General features: G+C 35.8%; 1 protein-coding gene across 2 annotated transcripts in view; it reads right to left on the bottom strand.

Moving 5' to 3' along the window:
- The window catches only part of LOC136340944 (uncharacterized), a 50,784-nt gene that overhangs the window by 26,309 nt on the left and 4,710 nt on the right, over nucleotides 1–19,765 (bottom strand). The gene's annotated exons all lie outside the window — the stretch shown is intronic.

Genomic DNA, 19,765 nt, shown 5'->3' with positions numbered 1-19,765 from the left:
TCTTCATGAGAGGAACATCCCCAAACCATTAATGATACTACTTTATGCTTCACAGTTTTTGCAGTATGTTTTGGATTTAATTTAGCATTAACTGGCCTTTTCATTCACTGAATACCGTTAGAGTTTAACGTGTCTTTTTATTTTGGTTTCTTCACTAAATAATATATCGTGCCATGTCTCTGTTGACCAAGTCGAGATGTTCTCTGGCAAACTCAAGTCATGCTCTCCCATTTTTCTCCGAAATTAAAGGCTTTTTGGCAGGACGACGTCTAAATAAACCTTTTTGCACACAATCTTCTCTGAATCGTTCTTAAGGGCACAGCTTCTAGCTTCAGATCTTTTTTCATTTACGGTGCAGTTAACGCGGGACTCCATTTACAAATTCTTACAATGTTTCTGTCCACTACAATTTGCGTTTTTCTCGGCCGTCCCGTACCAAAAACGTTTTCCACAAGTTTCATCTTTATTAAACTTGCTAATTATTCGATTCACGAATTATTTGTGTAAATTCAGATGTTCAGCAATCACTTTTTGAGCCACCACCCGCCGAAGTAATGCCTTGCGGCGGTTCCGGGGGGAACAACGATGAAGAGAGGACAGGGGGTTTAGGCGGTCGGCGTGTCCTGGATTGAGACGCTAACCCGACACAAAGGGGGCAAATGAGATCGCCGAGTGCCACGCCCCCAATGTCTGCTTGCATATTTCCCCTAATTAAAAAAAAAAAAAAAAAAAAACTTTTTTATAATCTTTGTTTGTGTTTATCAAATACTAATTTTCTTGAATCGTTGGGCACACTTCTTCACTACCACATTTTTACACAGGTGAAAATTAACAAAACTGATAAAGATAGGAGAAATATTCGGTATATTTATAAGCTTTTTGTTTACTAACAAAAAAAGTTGCTCATTTTATGTCGCGTCAAATTTAACGAAATATTGAAAATTTTAGAACCTTCAACTTGTAATGTACTAATTTTTAATCTTTATATTTATGTATCAGAGTTTGAAACGCTTTCCAAAAGCTGCTTAACTTATGTCCGGTACTGCATTTAGCTCCATTTTTTATCTTCCAACATGACTTTGTAACAATGTTTCTGGGACACCGTGTAAGCATGTAAACATAGTGGACTGACCGTCACCTTTAATCGTACAGGGGACTATCCAATTTAAAGATAAACAATCTTTTTGCATTACATCAAAAGCAAACTTATCCCGTTAATAACGTGGTTAACTATCAATTCCGATGGTATGACTTGTATTGGGATAAAAATCGAAGCCTTGCGCCCGTCTATGGTTTATCTACCGCATCTATTAAATAGCGAATTAAAATGCAACCAAACGGTAACAGTTTCCAATAATAACTTATCGAAGCAGTTCTTTGTATTTACAAATATACAGTTACGTATTTGCTCTTCTTTTAAAACCTTCATCTTCCATCTTGTTGCCGTTTGTTTGTCCAAGTACGAGCCGCAGTTAAACGGCTTTAAACCAGGTACTCGGATTCGCAATAACAGGATCGTGCTTGCACTACTGTTAAAAATATAAGCAATTAAATAGTTTATGAGATTATTGCGTAATAAACAGTTGTTAGTTTGATTTATGCTCTGGTTACCTAGGTAAAGAAGCGGAAATAATAATGATATTGAAGTTTAGGTATTAGTAATAATTTTTTACGCATGCATCATAATCGACGATTATAGCACGATGTGGCATGCACAAAAGAGTCTTCATGATGCGTGTGTGGTTACTGTCGAAACGATATTAGAAATTTCTATTCCTTCATGTCTTAATACTTTCACAAATTCGTAACGTTTTCGGAATCTAAAAGGGTCAACGAGTTGTGGCATTGATGCGGCGGAAATTGAGAATATTTGCACCAGTGATCGTCAGAGAAAACTTCGCGTCAAGGGGTGAACCGCAAACGTGGGGCGGTGATTAAGCCGCTAACTAAGTTAACAGATGAATTCATTTATTTAATTACCTTTTAAAGTAAAAAATATTGGTAAATCGACGGCAATCTGGCTCGTTTGAAAGTCATCGAAAAAGCCGGCAAATTGGGGATATCCATAATAAATGGCGAACAATTCGAATTTCTACTTCGAATAGTCAGCAAAAATTTAGGGATCACTTTAGAGAAAAACCCTGCGTGCGGGGTCGTGATTTGTCATGGAATATGTTAAGAATCTCGGGAACACGGGGATCTTAATAAAATCGTGCAGACACGTCGATTTAAAGCTATTTCGGATTGTAGAGGCGAGTCGAAAAAACAAATCGCGCCTTAGATTCTCGGACTACCCAGCTATTCTTTTCTAACGTATCAAGCTTCTCCTATTAACGTCCACAACTGTCGATGCTCTTCTTAAAGCCGGACAGTAGGCGCTGCGATAGGAACCATTCAGTCCGAAGCAGCGTCCGATGGACAGTAGTTTGTTGACCGCCTACGACGATGCAGAGCTGCAAACCATGATCATTTCGAACGATTGTTAAAACGGGCCTTAGGAGAAACGAATCTGCTTTGGTACACTCTGTCCTTAATGCGACGAAAAAAGTGAAAATCTGAGGAGTTCAAGTTTGCCGATCTTGCCGGCCTCCATGGTACCATGCGTAAAACCAGCGGTAATTTTACATGAAATATGTGCGCAACATGCAACTGGAAAACTGAAACTGAGGGGTTTCATTAAAAAAATAATTAGTTTAATTTTAATTTAACTTAGTTATTTTTTTTTTCGCTTCCGTGTATAACTGCCGTGTGCAAAACGAAAAGTAAACCAGCGTGTCCGAGCGAAAACCTGGCCGAAGCAAATGCAACACCTTGTAGGCGTTCGGAATGAATCCACAAGTTTATGTACGTGAGGAATAAGACAATAATACCGCCCGTTCTTCGCCTGGGTGGAAACCGTGAAATCATAAGTTTTAAATCAAAAAGGCAATTTTTTTTAACATTTAGACATATTTTTGTATTTTTTTTTTTTTTTTTTTTTTAATAAGGCCAAATGCTCCATTAAAGATATTTAATGTCCAGTTAGCTTCACGAGCTGTTCTAATACGTTAAAGTTACAACGACAAATTGCATCAAATTCAGTGCACAAGATGCAATTTGCACATTTTAGCATATCCAAGCCATATTTCCGGAGCACAGGTGCGGCAAAATTTTGTTATTTCCTCGTAACAAATACCGTTACGCTACTTTGTTGCTTTCGAATTTTGTCGGCTTCTTACACTTACTCTCTTTCCAAATAAATAATGTTAAGGAAATTACAGCAAATGCTTAGACAAGCTCAAGTTGGCAGGCACAATAAAGATTCCTTCATTCGCGTTAATGCTCCATTTTATTGGCCATTTTCACTTCATACCTTCCGTCGTTCGCTTTCAAATCACTACAAATAACAAATTTGTAATGGGCCCTATGACAAAATTATTCAAGAAGTTAGAGCAACCGGAAAATATAGATTGTCCAGCTCAGACGTCCTGAAATTTAACCTGTTTAATACGATCGATCTTTTGAAAAATAAAAGATTTTAAGAGGTCTCCGACCCTAAATTTCTAAAACGGCTCGTCAAGTGACAATTCAACGTAATAACGTTCCTTTTAACAAAACCCCTTTTGTCTGTTCCAAGGGGAAAGCGGGATAGCATTTTGCACAGGGGACGAATGGAAAGTTAAAATTCATGCAACTTTGATAAAAATCTCTTCTGCGAGAGTTTCTGGCATTGTTGACATTGGCAAAGTTTACAACGCCCCAGAATTTTTCATTATTCCGTTACCGACAACATTTGTTAGGGGTTGTTGACATTAAAGTTTGTGTTAGTAGGGAAACACATTTGCATCCCTTTATGCAATATACAGGGTATTTGATAAACAAACCAATAAATTTTCAGGGGATGTAGAGCTCATAAAAACCATTATTATACAACGAATAAAGTTAGGTCCGAAAGCGTTTCCCTTCTAAGATACAGGATCTTTAATTTTTAATTTGTCAAGAAGATCTTCTTACGAGGATAACGTCATGATTTACATACATAGAAACTATTCCTGGAATCTTCCAAAGGGTTCGTGAATGCCCGAAACGACGGTACAGTGCTTGCATCAAGGAAAAGAGTCGAAATTTTGAAAATTTGTTACAAAATATTTGTCATTTGTTTTCTATTAAATTTATATTGATTTGTGTGCATTTACGTGGAACATTAGATTATAGTACATTTTCATCATATGAGTCTTTTATTTCTTGTATAGTTAAAATTCTTAATTTGCGGACAATTTATTAAACAAAAAATGTTTGTCTTCGTATCCTTCGCCTCTACTAAAATAAAACCAAATTAATTTCTCCCAAATAATTCTAAAAAACTCGGAAATTTATGCCGATTTTTTGGCAGGCACATGAATGAGAATTAGTTTTTTTATCTCGAAAACACTACAATGCTTTTTTTACTACGAATTAATGGAATATTATGAAAAAATATTCGTACTAAAAAAAGTCAGTGGCGTACTTTTTTTTCATCAAAAATATCCCATTGAATAGCTGCAGAGATGTCACCAGTGTAGCTGGAGATATTTTATCTACTCGGGAATGCGCATATTTATCCCGCCATAGCGAGTCCGAATTTTGTGTCCGTATACCAAACCGTTTTTAAAATAAAACAAAAAAAAATGAACACCCTGTATATTGGACGCGAAGTGATTTCGGACAAAACTCTATTCGTTCTAAATACTTGTTTTTATGCGCTCTGCATCCCCTGAAAGTTTGTCGGTATGTTTATGAATCACCCTGTATTAGTAGGTGCTAACACTGTATACGCTCGTATAATTTATACGGATTTTAGGTAAATCAACCTAAAATAGATTGTTTTGATGATGAATCATCAAGTTAAGAAATATTCATTTCCTGGAACTGCTTATGTTATGACGAAGGCGACGTTACCAAAGTGAAAATAACACTTTCTGTAGTAGTTTCGTCTGAAAAATCGCATTTTAACTTTGAGCAAAATACTAAGCACCAGAAGGTTAATAATTATTAACTATTCTCAAACCTTCTAATGTGAAAAAAAGTATTTTCGCAACCAAGTTAAAGAGATCTATCATCACCTTTAGGAAAAGAAACATGTTAACTTTTTGTCCTCGTTTTTGTTGAGACACCCTGCATATAACTTGAACAGCTATATCCTCTACATTTGATCGCTTATCCCTTTGTGGCTCTTAATAAACATTAGAAGACCAAGTAAACAGAAGACTATTGGGGGATTACCGTTGGTCCGTTGCTTTCGACGAACGTTGATTAATGTCTCTGATTAATTTACCAACATATCGATCATTTTGTCGTGAGTCACTGCATAACTATACAGTCACATACATTGATCGACTGCGGGAAAATTGTAACTAGAAAGCTTTTAACTGCACATTATTCAACTAAAATATTTTCAAGAGCGCTGTACATCCGTTTCAATCGGAAACAAAACATATTAAACTTTCATAAGTATTTTAAATTCAAAAGTCATATGATCTTTTGATATCCTCGTGATTTCCAAGTGGTTCAAATTGGAGGGAAACGGTACTGTCATTCATGTCTTAATTTTTAAACAGGTATCTGATGGCAGGTTTGAACCCGTCAAAATTGTTGGCAGGTACCATATTAAATATTTTATATTAATCTTAAAAAATACAGATATGGAAATGTAAAGACGATTTCGCTTTAACTTAAACCCTTTGCGAGTTACTTAGGGTTTTTGAGAATCCAAAGAGTATCGGCGAATCTGAAGGTAACTCGAGGTATGGAATGTTGATTATATGAAATATCCTTAAAATTTCGAGGCAAATCAATAAATATCAAAATATACCAGATGTCAGGGTCGAGGAAAGATCAGTGATATATACACGGTGTTTCAGGAGGGGATACACAAGCTCAAATCACGTTTTCTACTTCCGAAAATAACTCTCCATTATTGTTTAAACCGTTTTCCACAAATGCTTGGTTAAGGAAGTACAGAGTGTCGAAGTTCAGTGAAAAAATTCAAACTCATCACAAGAGGTTTTATATACTGGCGAGCATAAAATTCGGGTCACTTTAGTATTTTTGAAATTTTTGCCTTCCTAACTTCCAAAAAAACAAAAAAGGATAGCCTTTATCGATTCTGAGGTTCTCTAACCTTGTTAAGGGTAAATGGTAAAAAAAACACGATCCTGTACCCAAATAACCGATGTATTGTACAGGTGGCCATTACCCAGGCACTGTAACATTTTTGAACACAATTTTGTGCTACCGAAAAAGAAACTCATAATGACATTAATATCGCGTATTTCCCCCTCTTTTTGCCTTTCTACTGTTAGCGCAACTTGAAGTTAAAGAGAACACCTTTAACCAATTCGCCTAATGTGAACAAAAATTGAATGGAACTGGTAAAGAGGATGCATAGGTATTGAAGGTATTTTATCAATCTTTTTTTTTTCATGGTAGAACCATGCAGAACCGTAAACATTTTCCCAATGATCCGAAATTTCATGAAGCAATGCCGGTATGCCAGCGAAAAATATCACTTCTCTTTCAATACATTTATATTTGAAAATTTCGAAGTGACCCGAATTTTATGCTCGCCAGTGTATAATAAAAGAGTATTTTCTGATTTTATTAACTAGAGTGGCGCGCATAGCCGCTGGTCCTTGAAGACCTTTTAAGAAAATAATGATACGCATCTGGTCTTATGGAAAAGAAAAATAATTTTTATAATCTTTCTGCAATCGATTTTTACTCACAAATAGTGTATGGTATTAAAAAAATTAGATTTTTTATTGCAAAATATGGGTCTTCCCTAGATTATCAATATCCACAAAGTTTCAGTCAAATATCTCTGAGCTTTTTGAAGCAACTTCCGAATTCCAGTTTTTTAAATTAAACTTCAACACCCCGAATTTCCGTAACGGAGAGTTTTTGAAGTGTGGCTTATATAGCAAACCAGGGTTAATTTCGGGCGTAGAATACGCGATTAAGGATAACGCATATTTTCCTAATCACCCTGTACAATTTTATTGCAGTCGATGGAGGAATCACCTGGTCGTCCTTGGTGAAACACCGGATAGTAGAATTGATTCGTAGGAACTTTTTAAAACATTGCGATAACCTAATAGTATATTCAAATTGAAATTTACATTTTTACACGTTCGTATAATTTTCATTTCGACACTATTTTGACGTCATACCAGTGCGGCGAAGGTGCCGTTTCAGTTTCAAAAGAGGAAAACAGATTTTTCTCGACAAATATGAGAACCTCCTTAAAAGTAGGCGCAAATACCTTGAATAAACATTCTAATTTCAATTACACGCATTATTATCGACATTTATTTAATTATTAAAATGTCAAAAGACTAGCTGTAACGCAATTTCCAGGAAATGATACTGGTGGTACTTCGGAGCGTTGCGTCGCAAGCAGTCAGTACTACATATTTATTTGCTTAACAAGTTCAACGATGCGCAAATGAATTGTGAACGCGTTAGCGAACTATGACATAAGTCCTATTAACATCAATGTAAAATTCTTTGTAAACTTAGATGGGTGTATAATGTGTGTTGTATGAATCATGGAAACATTCAACTACGCTAATAAAACCGAATTAACATCGCTAACATGGTGTCAAGAAATTCAAGGGACCGTTAGCAAATTTAGAACTCTACTTGTTTAATGTTTATACTTTGATAACATAAAAGGCAAATACACATCGGGAAGTAGGTGATATGCGTTTCAAATCTCGGATTAATGAGGTAATTAAATCAATTCAGAATACCTCAACCATCGAATAATTTTCATGCAGATTTTAAGGAAGTGCAGAATGTTCGAGCAAGATGATTTTTAACCACCTTTTTCCGTTCGCTAATTATTAACACGTTAATTTAATTTATACAAAATCATTCATTAACGATCCCCATTAATGCATGATTTTGCATTTATGCATGACGTGGTCGCATTGTGATAAGTTTGAACTGACTGCCGGCCTCTGACCAGTCACAACACCAACTAACCCGACCTGACCTATGTCTCAACTTTTGACGCGGGGGGTTTTCATTCAAGGCCTAAAGTGCAAATCTAACTCACGTTTATTTGTCCATGTCGATCAAATATTTCAAATGCTTAACGCACACCAAAGTGAAAATGGCAACTCTACAATTCCATCAGATACGGAACACTGTGAATTATAGGACCCTAATAAAGTATCGCGATATGGCAAAATGTTACTAAAATAGATTCATTTATCGCATCAAAGTTAAGTAATAACAAATAAAATGTCAGCGCTATCTAACAAACCGTGAGAGTACTTTTTATGTTGTAATGAAGTCGTAACTACAACATACAGTACATTTTAGTTTAAATTTGATTATCACAGGAGTAATGCACCTGCTTTAGTTATACATATATATTATATCATACGGTTTTGCCGACGCTATCAGCTATTAGCAACCTACTAGTCCTCGTATTTGATAAAGTATGTCAAGGAACCCAATCCAAATATGATAATATAAACATTGTAAAGATGATCGTAAAATATTGTCAATTTAGCAAATGTCCGTAGCAACATTTTTCTATTAATTTTGCAATTACATATTCTCGAAAGCTTAGGCCCATCTTTACGATGGTTATCCAATGTACCATAAGAAATATGGGGTCACACGAGTGAGCAGGGAAAGTTGCACGAGACAACTGATTTTGTTATGCGTTGTCGTGAATAAATCTAAAATAACGGGTGATAATTGAAAAATATCTCAGACGATGCACTGAACTATGAGCATAGGGCCTTGATTGAGCCATTTACCAGATACAATTAAGCTTCTAATATTGACCGTAGATAACAGATGAATTTACCCAAGACATGCTTCAGATATCTCCACGCTTACTTAAGGTTTGTTTTGTGATCACTATGTATTTATTCCGTTCTGGGGATCGTCTGATTAATATGAAATACTTCTGTTGATAAAATGACGTTAACTATAGTCCAGACACAGGAAAAACTTGAAAAAATGTTATATGAATGTTTTCTCAGCATTAAACACGTAAATTCGAATAAGTCGAGAAATTCGGACAGGATATTCTGCAGCATTTATCATTAGAACTATTGCAGATTTAAGAAAGAATTCTACACTACGCAACTAGTGCCGAGAACAGCAGGTACAATGTCTTACGAACGTGGTAAATTTGCATGTGACACTTCTACGCGAAAATAGCCCTTGATGGTCTTTCTCGTTATCGCGCCCCATTGCGCGGAAAAATATAACTTTCCGCCTGCAAATGGAAAATAATATATTACATGAGAAACGATGAAAGTCACTTTTAACACACGAGAGTGAATCATTACGCACGAGTCGCAGACGTGGGTGCTAATCTGGCGAATGCGTTAAGTGACCCGGCGAGTGGTCTGCGCGACCCATTTTGTATGACATTTAAATGAGTCTAAATGCACAAATAAACTAAATGATTTGATGTTGTTTGAAAGACGAGAATTATTGAACAAACCACGGTAAAAACGGCAACAATGCTGTACCATTTCGTTTTTAAAAATATTCTCAGTTCGGTTCAACTTTATTGGTACACACGCCACTGGTGGACCGAAAATTTTCTTTCCCTGAAGAAAATGCGGCTTCTGTGGCTGTCCACATTTACACAATTCCTACCGCATATCTCAAGTCGTTTCGCGAATACTATTTAATACATTTCAATTTATTAAATAACACCAACACTCCATATTTCCATTAGTATTAATGTCTCCGAAAAGTACCAAGAAAAAAAATGATATTTTTCAGCTTTATTTATTGGTAGAAGGAACCCATATCCTGAAAAACCCTATATTTACATCAAGGCCTTAAATAAAAATTCTAGGCCACTATAATGTTGTCACTACGTGAAGCTTCGTATGCTTAATAAGCTTTTGCATAACTTCACTCTTTTTCAGTCATAAGAGTCATAGTTAGTCATGTAGCGTGTAGCATGGTGCAATGCTTCAATCACAAATATTTATTCACAGCAAAAGCATTGGCGAATACCAATATCGATGGAAGCAAAGTTAAGTGTCAGAATCACAAGGATGCCTGCAGTGTATTAATTTAGTAGGTGCATACACCCAATTATGGTACATTTTATAGCTATTAGCGGACGAAACCATTTGGGCGATAACGTCATAAATCAGTGATGATCGGTTCCAGTGGCGTATTCAAAGGGAGATCAAACAGTATTCAGGCATACAATCACATAATAGTTTGTGTACTGGACTAGAATGTTAATAAAATAAAATGATTATACAGAATGTCTCGTATTAGTAGGCTAATCCGCTCGCAGGGGATCCCTTATGTGAAAATAATTGGACTTTCTTTATGGAATTTTTTTCTTTGGTGTTTTATACTCATTATACAGGATGTTGAAATTAGTGAAAAAAAATTACTTATGTTAATAACTCGGGTGTTTCTTAATATATTTTGATTAAATTTTGCAGTGATGTATAGTTCGATCAGGCGCATAGTTGCTATCATTGGGGCGAAATAAATTTGAGAAAGAGCGGGAGAAATGGGGGGTCGCGTACACGTTTTTCCCCCAACTTTTCTTCGCGCCCACCAATGGCGCATTTGTTTAGTTATTTAAATTAGTTATTTCTTTATCTGGATTTCTCATTCTTGTAAAATTTTGATTTACGACTTACTTTAGAAGATATTGCAGTTTATTTCCCTCTAATACGTTGCTACCATTTTTTATTTTTCGTCCAGTTTAGACTGCAAACACAAATTTATCGAAATATTCGTTTTTCCATGATATTAGATTTATTTTAATTGTTTATTTAACTAAAAACAGCAAGTAGGTAACATGATTGTCATTATTTTTTATTCATTATACCATCTCTCGTTGTCACTTAAGCAGAATTATTATAACGATAATAATATTTAAATCTTAAATTGAATTTTCTTCACTCACAACATGATATTTGAAAGAGTCATGTGACAAAGCAGTGTGCTTTAGAAGTAAGTTCTCGACAAAAAATACAAAGTGGAAGCCGCGTTTTAGGGGGCGATAAGCTGCAGTATCTTGTAAAGTAATTCGTAAATCAAAATTTTAAGAGAGCGAAAAAATTCAGGTAAACAAAGAACTAATTCAAATAACGAAACAAATGCACCATTGGCGTGCGCAAAAAAGTTGGGAGAAAAACGTGTACACAACTTCCTCATTCTCCTTATTGTTTCTCGAATTTTTTTAACTCAAATCAGCGAAAATGTGCGTCTAATCAAACTATACATCGCTGCGAAATTTTATTAAAATATGTTAAGACACACTTAAGTTCTTAGCAAAAGTAATTTTTTTAACTAACTTTAATATCACGTATAATGAGTATAAAGCTCAATAGAAAAAAAAATGCCATAAAGAAAGTCCAATTATTTTCGCATTAAGAATCTCTTGGTAGCGGATTGGCCTACTAATATGAGACATCCTGTATACGGATTGTGATCCCCTTTACTTCAGGTGTCTTCAACGTTCAAAAACACTCAATAGGTATGCATACTTTTCTAATGACAAACCTTTTGGTTACCTGATAATTTTCTATTCTTCGACTGACTAATGCTACTAAAATGGCTACTTACAAAACCGCCCCTTATAAAAAAATTAGTAAATGAGGAAGTAAGGAAACAAATAAATGAACTATTGTACCAACTAAGCAATAACAATTCCATGACTACCATGAGCCTCGAGCGTACCATCTTTGCAGCATCTTATACGCACATCAAAGTCACATATACCAGAACCACTTCACTCGGAACAGTGCTTTATAACTTTTCGCTTTCGACGACTTTACTCGCATAATACTTCACAACTTTTCGCGTTCGTTGGTACTATCGTTCTCTCTTTCGGTTTTACAACACAGAACCACCGGGATATGTAGCACATCCCTCTCTCTCTCGACTCAGAACGCCCGATTCTGATATTTTAAGTGTTCGAATGAACGTTTGTCTTCCTTGTCACTCTCATTGATCTCAACATTTTTACTGAACTTTCGAAAGAATTACTGTCGCATAACGTCAAAATACGTGGTATTTATAGTACTAGGTGTACCTCTGTAATAAATAATGTATGAGACTTATGAATGGTATACATATGACCATTTATTTCTATTTTATAATTACATAGTAGTAAAAATAAATATGTTATTATATTTTGTATGCTAATTAGAGGTTGAGCAGGCATGGTGGTAATTGGCTAAGTAATTAGCAAATTGCTAAAGTAAATGCCTTCGACTAGGTAAAGCTAACTAATTAAAAATGACCTCCAGATAGCCTTGGAATTGTAACTGCACATCTGATATAAAATCGAATTTCAAGGTTTTGATTTCTACGAATGATATCAGATGATTTTTTTGAAAGGCTAAATATCTTTTTGCAGCACCTTTTTACATCCATTATTTTAAAACAAACCATCATATTGACGTTTTTCATAATTTCAATAACATGTGTGGAAGAGGGATCCACAGAATTTTGTGTTCGTGTTAAGGGTGGAGTCCTTTTAAGCGTCTAGATTGTTAAAGATGTGGGTGGGAATATATGGGGTTATAATCTTTCTAGGGGCAATCTCCTCTTTGTTATCTTAAATTTGCTGGTTGTGTGCCTTTGGCCGGTCGAGCGTCAAAATCTGGTCGCGCATCCAATCTCAAAATTTTCTAGTTTCTCACATTTTTTGCATATTGGTAGCCACTTTCGAATTACTTGAAAAACTGAGCATGGAAGAAAAACACACATGTATTTTTTTTAGCTTCACTGATGACACTGATATGAGAAAGTTATCACAGTTCTAAGCGTCGGGTGTCTTTGTGGGTCAACCAGTAAAAACTTCATGGGCTATTTCAAGCCAAACTAGCGCACGGTGGCTTCACCAGTAAATTCGCTACGTTCCAGAACATAGGTTTTTAAGCTAAAAATTATGAAAATTCCGAAATATATTTGGAAAGAGCAGTTACAAGGAGGGGGTAAGCGTTTGTCAGTTAAAAAAAATAAAAAATTTTCGCTTATACTGAAAAATACACTGATGTTAGAACACAGTACCTACGCCAGTGCACTCGACTCCATTGCGGAGGTCGTGGATTCGTCTGTGAGCATTCGTCAAGTAGCCGAAAATTGTCCGAAAACCGTGGTCCTAGGAGATGGGTGAATATTTGTCGGTTAAAAACAGACACACATATATTAAAACGCAGTGCCTACACCACTGAACTCGGTACCACTTCAGAGATTTTTTACTCAAATTTATAAAATCACCGAAATCTATCACGAAACGCAGCGTTTTGTTCGCATATCATAAAAAAATCATTCCCTCAGTGAAATTTTAATATTTGATACTGGAACAGCCACTGAATTCGATGACGTTCTGGAAATCAGATTATGCTACTAAAATTTTGGAAAATACGCAGATTTGTCTACACATCAAGTTTATCATCATGTCTCCAATCATCTGTGGCATCGAGGTCCTAGGGAGGGGCGCTTGATTGTCACTTGAAGAGTTTTCCTTTGAAATTTTAAATTTGAAAATCTACAGTTATTAGATCGCACGTCGGGCGCCACTGAGTTCGCTGAGCCTGTCTATAGATCAGGAGCGGCGTGATTGCAGATGTAACCATTAAAATTCATGAAAACACCGAAATTGATGTAGAAACTATGGCCACAGGGACTGCGTAAACGTATATTAGTCACAAAACGTTGAACTTCCCAACACGTAGCCACTCTGGAGTTTCCAGATTGCACATTAAACATATTATAAAATGCCGGTTAAATTTATCATTAATTCACACGGTTTTCACTGAAGATATTATAGCGAAGTTTCTTTTAAGCGATAATTACTTAAAAAGACTGCTTTAAATGAATTTATCAGCAATTCGCTAGCCCGATTACACGCCGACTATAAATTAAGGCCGGTTAGGCTGGACTCATGCAAATATGGAGTCAACTTAATGAGGGAATTTTAATTTTAAACGTTGATAATACCCACAATAGAAACCAACCGTAAATATCGCAATAGATAGGTAAAGCAATTAAAGGTTGTTATTGCTGATAGTTGAAAACCGACGCTAATGCGTGTACATTGCAAGTCAGGGAGAAAGTGACGCGATTTCGATTTCTTTTTTATTGCCATATAAACGTTTAAAAAGTCGTCAGGAAAATTATTTAATTAATAAATGGCACGATGTCGAATATGTTTGTCACGTATGTATGAGGATACAAAGGCAATTTAAAACTGACGATAAAAAATTTTAAAGGTGCCTGCATTGCGTCTTGATAGATGGGCATGGATGGTATGGGCTTAATGCGATGGTTGATCGTTTAGTATTTTGTTTGCAGTAATAGAACAAGGGAAAAAAAGTGTGGTATTTTTAGCCTTATCACGTATAACCGTAAATAAGTTTTATGTTTATAATAAAACGGTTCAATGTTGTTCAACTAAGTTCGCAAACGTGCTGTGCTTACAACTTGAAAGGATGCTTATTATTTACTTGTACCCTGCGGAAAGCAATTTTTAGGCCTATTTTTATCATTTTCGATCATTATATTTACGAATAATTTTTCAGGTTGCTTTAAACCGCCCCGCGAAGCAAATAAACATTTTAATGGCGTCAGAGATATGCGGAGAAAAATTAATTTTTGCAAAATGGTCTTACATAATTCCTTGATCTTAATATCTGTTACATAACATACACCTTTCTGATCGGTTTAGCCTTAGGCCAGTTGCTGGGCGCGCTTCCGGAATATCGGCGTTAAAATTTTGAAAAGTAACAAGAAACCGGCACTCCTCCTTCCTGAGGAAATTTCTGGCTGTTTTTGTCTTAATGGGGCGCCATGGCTCCCACATCGGCCCCGGATACCTCACTTAAGGCACTGGGACCTGCAAAAACAGTTTTAAGGGCTTTTATTTTAGGGCACTTCCTGAATTGTAAAAAATAGGTGCTAATGTGAGCCCGTATTGTAGGAACCACAAAAAATGTTGTAAATTCGTCTACGCAGGGTCATAGAGCGCAATGAGACAACTAATTTGAGCTGCATTTCTGAGACGTTTGCTCCGCGCGTTCCCGAGACGTTGGCGTTAGAAGAAAGAGACCGATTTCTATCGACTTTTACTTTTTGCAAGAAGACAATTTAAACTTAACATAAAGTGGTTTCTCCTTGAAACAACCACAATGATTTTTCATTTTTTATATTTACTTCACAAAAACAAAATCCGGTATCCAGCTACTCTTTCCAATTTTGACAAAGTGATGGCTTTCTCAATCAAAGTAAATGAACTGGTTTCATTGGTAACTAGTTATATAACGAACGCAAGTTTCTTCATTTAGTAAGTCAGACAATAAATGGGGCAAGTAGCAACAATGGTTGCAGCAGTTCTACAGATGCAGGACGCAGCTTCAATGCATTCAGTTATGCTGTGCCATTTTGTCAAGATTTCTCAGTACGAATACAAAAAAAATCATATATAAAACTTGTTGGGAAGTGCTATATTGTATACATCACATTTTGTCAACTAGCATCGCTCCTTTCGGATAATCTCACTCGTTATAAAAAAACTATGCATTTCCTAACTAACCACCTACAGAACCACCTATTTTATGTGAAATATTTGATACGAAAGATTAGGTGATTTTTTTTCATGACATGTTACACGAACTTTCACATGCTTAGCTTGAGGAAAGTTTATTGGACAAGTTTTCCTACGTGGAAAGATAAAAATATATTTTATCCCGCTTCAAACCCAGAAATTCTTATTCAGTTTGTCTTTAGTAGTGGATTTGCGTTATCACAAATTATCTAGTAAAATGTGAGGAGATATAGAATGTTTCGACTTTCCATTATTGGGGACTTGCGTAAATAGGATCGCGTAAAAGAAATAATATTATTATTGAATCGACCACCAAAACTAATTAGCTTTCTTATGGTTTAACAGTATTTGTATTGTAAAACGTTCCTGATTTAATTTTACTCATTACTCCCAGGTTCCAAAGACCGTGCCGGATTCGTCACCGAAACGTTAAGAAAGGTTCTTGGTACCAGCTCTTGCTAAATGGTAAATAATGTTGTATCGTAGTTTAAATTGGGAAGAGTATGCACTCCCTCCGCTCCAACCAACGTTACTGGTATGTGAGCTTATTCTCAAAAAACAAAATAAATAAATAAATAAAAATACAGTCTGGCTGAAATGTACAAATCATATCCGTCCCATGTAGGAAAATTTCACTGACTTTTTCGTAAAAACATGGTGATAGGATCAAATCAAAAAAACCAAAACGAAAAAGTTACGCTGTTACAGTGCGGAGTTGGGTGCGCTTTCCAGGTGCCATGAGGGGCCATTCTATAGATAAAATCGAAAATTCGCCTCGTAGACATAAAAAAAAAAAAATCATTTAGTGGTGTGTATTCGACGGCTTTTTCGCTAATACAGCTTCACTATCGCTATATTACTGCATGCTGATAATACAGTGTATTAGTGGGATAACGATGCGAAACTTGTTACACGTATTAAAATAATGATCAATAATAGTCAGTGAATTTCATAACGTTACGTCGTACGTAATGGGATTTCGTAGTAGACCGTCATACATAGAATAGATAAGACTTTGCATTGATGTCAGTGGACCCTAACAGTAATAATTTAAGTATACGTGCATATAATGCGACAAGATCTCAATGCAGGATTCCGGTTGTACATATGTTAAATCGGTTATTAACCGATACTAAATTAGTTCCGGAATAAAACAAAGAGGTTCTATAAATTGATCCGACCAATTAACATCCGATCTTGACAGCATTGATGACCATGATGATGACCCGAAATCATAACATCCTCGAGTAGTTTTCTTTGTTACTTATTTATGCTTATCTCTTCACAAAACTTTGTTTTCATGTTGCAACTTGCAATGTGCAATGTAAATAAAAGTATAATGAACGGAAACAGCCTTGGCAATAACTTGGTTTGATATTGGGTTTCCGCGGTGTTCAACACAAGCAGGTTTTTTTCAATTTTCATTGGTAAGTTTCTCAATTTAATTCTAAAATTCGGTTTAGAGGAAACAATAAAATTACAAAAGTGGTTAAAAATTTGTCGAATAAGCGTAGTGAGCTAAATTCGAAGGAATGAGGTACGTGCGAACCTAGCCCAAGTAGAACCGAAAGCAGGATGATTTTATCACGAGGTATAAACAATTTTTTTTCGTCAATGAGAATCAGAATGAAATTCATAGATCGTCGACACTGACAATACGGAAATAGAACCGTATTTTACACTGGAAAAAAATTGGGATTTTTTGCATCAGTCGTCCCAAGCTTCAAATAAATAAGTGAAGATTTTGTGTGGAGATATTGAAAGAATTATTTAATTTTACTCTCTTCCTAACTTAAGGTTCCCAGACAGGTTTAAGAACATTTAATGAAATTTGTGAAGTAGTTGGTGGAAAAGACAATCCGTTAAACACCACATGTATCCTGTCGTCTACAGTCGATCATCGCTTATAGAGGAAGTTTTAACTAAACTTCGTATTGCTGATGCAACGTGATCAAGATTGGGATCTCTCAGCATGGGGATCTCGTAAAGGGTGAGAGACGGAAAGTTGACTAAATTAGAAAAGTTCCACTCGTTGGTTTTTTTTTTCTAAATAATTAAAAAAGTCCAAAACGTAACTCATCGCAGCAAGATGAAGATTGGACATACGGTAAAAAGCGTTATTACCGGTACGTCGTTGTTCATATATGCGGGCAGTTCCTTCGTAAGTAGGCCAAATAACAGACTACCAAAATACTTCCTTACGGCTATTCCCCATATAGATTATGTTTGAGGTTAATCGTTTAAAATTAGTCTTGAATTGCAAAAAAAAAAAAAATATGCATCTCGTAGAAAAATCATAATCTCTCTCGCAATGTACTATTGTCCCACATTGCAATATTCGTCGCAATCTTGTTCTTAATGAACTTCTTGTTTAACAACTAATTAAATCTGATAATTTCTACCGGGGCTAATTGCTAAATTGCGAGACACCTTAACCAGCCCAAGTATTCTTTTACCAACTAAACAGCAGGAGCAGTGTTTATTTTTCGGTTGCCTCAAGGATGATTTCTCTTTATTATTAGATTTAGAGGCAGCATTCTGCGGAACACAAACGAAGAGCACTAATTTTGGAGGAATATGTTGTGATATCACTATCAGTGTAACGTATATGTATATCACCTATTGTCAAATATAGGTAATTTCTAGTGCTCAGTCCTACACTGCGTTCCAAAATTAAAAGATATAGTTTAAAAATGAAATATTTACCCTCGTGAGGTATTTTTATTGCGGTTATTACAGATAAATTAAAACTTAACAAATCTGATCGATTACGCGTCTTGTGAACTACGTAACGTTTAATGCATAACAAATTCGTACAAATTTTATTAATATATACGTTAATTTTGCAGCTACGTGCCATTAAACACCCTGCGCTTAGTAATTCGTATTAACAGACGCTATGGGATGCTCGATCGGATGTTAATGAAATGAATATTTTACTAAGTCTTCGGGAGAATATAAAAACAGATGCTTCGATATTGGGGATTTCTATTTTCGTCTCGCCAACAAATTACCAAGTTTTTCAAAAGAAACGCGAGAATTTCATTCAGATTTTCGAGAATCCCATTACCAACAACTTTTGCAGGCAAAGATGATCTTGCATTACTCACGTGCGTGGGAGTCCGAAATCTTACTCATCTAGGTTTCCCAAGATTCACATCAAACGACATCACTAAACGTATATTTAATTAATCACGTTTCTGATTCGATTTCCGAGAATGATTCATGCGAACTTAACACAATTAAAGAAGCAATTATCCTTCTATATGAGAACTCCGGGATGCACAAATTGGTGATATAATTACCGTAATAGCTTATTTGTATAGATTAATAAGTCTACTAAAGGTTAATCGAACAGGCATAATATTAAATTAACCCAATTTTTTACGGATTAACAGATAGACAATATTTACTTTTTACAAGCATATGTGAATCGAACCGCACATTATGTAAATTCCCAGGTGAGTACACGTTGCATGCAAGAATATGGATTGATTGACTTCTTCATTTGTTACTCATCGAGACTAAGTACGCATCGAGTAATAAATGTGCTTGATGAAATTTCCAAAAATCGGAAAAATTCCCAAAACTGAATCAAAAAGAAATCCACACGAAATTAAATAAATAATGATTAAGATTTTGCGAATCTGTGGATTTAAGGTTCGCGGACTTGAGATAGCAATATTTAAGACAAACACTCGCATTATTGGAGCAAAAACTGTCCTTGCTTGCCGTATGCCAAATAGTCCTTGGTGGACAGTGGCACGGGGAGGTCCAGTTTACAATGGTGGGGGGCACGCTTTCACATCGGCCGGCAAATGCTTCGTTAACTAGAGTCAAGTTGCTAAAATTGCAGATTTTTCCTCATATCTTCGCATAACTTATAAATGCATTTAGGTTAAACTTGGAGTGTACGCTAGAAGTTGCCGTCTACTAAACTGGAACTATCGATTCATTGATGAAGGCTATCAGGTGTTAGTTGTCCTGGGGTGAGGCCCCTTCTTTCCCCTCCTAACTTACTTGGAATGCTCCACTGACCGTTTCATTCCCAAAGTTTGCATTCCCTGATGAATTTAGAAACTTTTTGTCGCCAGCGATCTCTTCCGAAACTGACCCAATTTTGGACGGAATGATAAAAACAGCGTGTGAATAAAACTGCGGTCAACCTGTCCGAAAATG

This window comes from Euwallacea fornicatus, chromosome 9 (genome assembly GCF_040115645.1).
Source record: "Euwallacea fornicatus isolate EFF26 chromosome 9, ASM4011564v1, whole genome shotgun sequence".
NCBI lineage: Eukaryota > Metazoa > Arthropoda > Insecta > Coleoptera > Curculionidae > Euwallacea > Euwallacea fornicatus.
The sequence above is the reverse complement of the archived record's forward strand: the minus strand, read 5'-3'. Positions and strand labels throughout refer to the sequence as shown.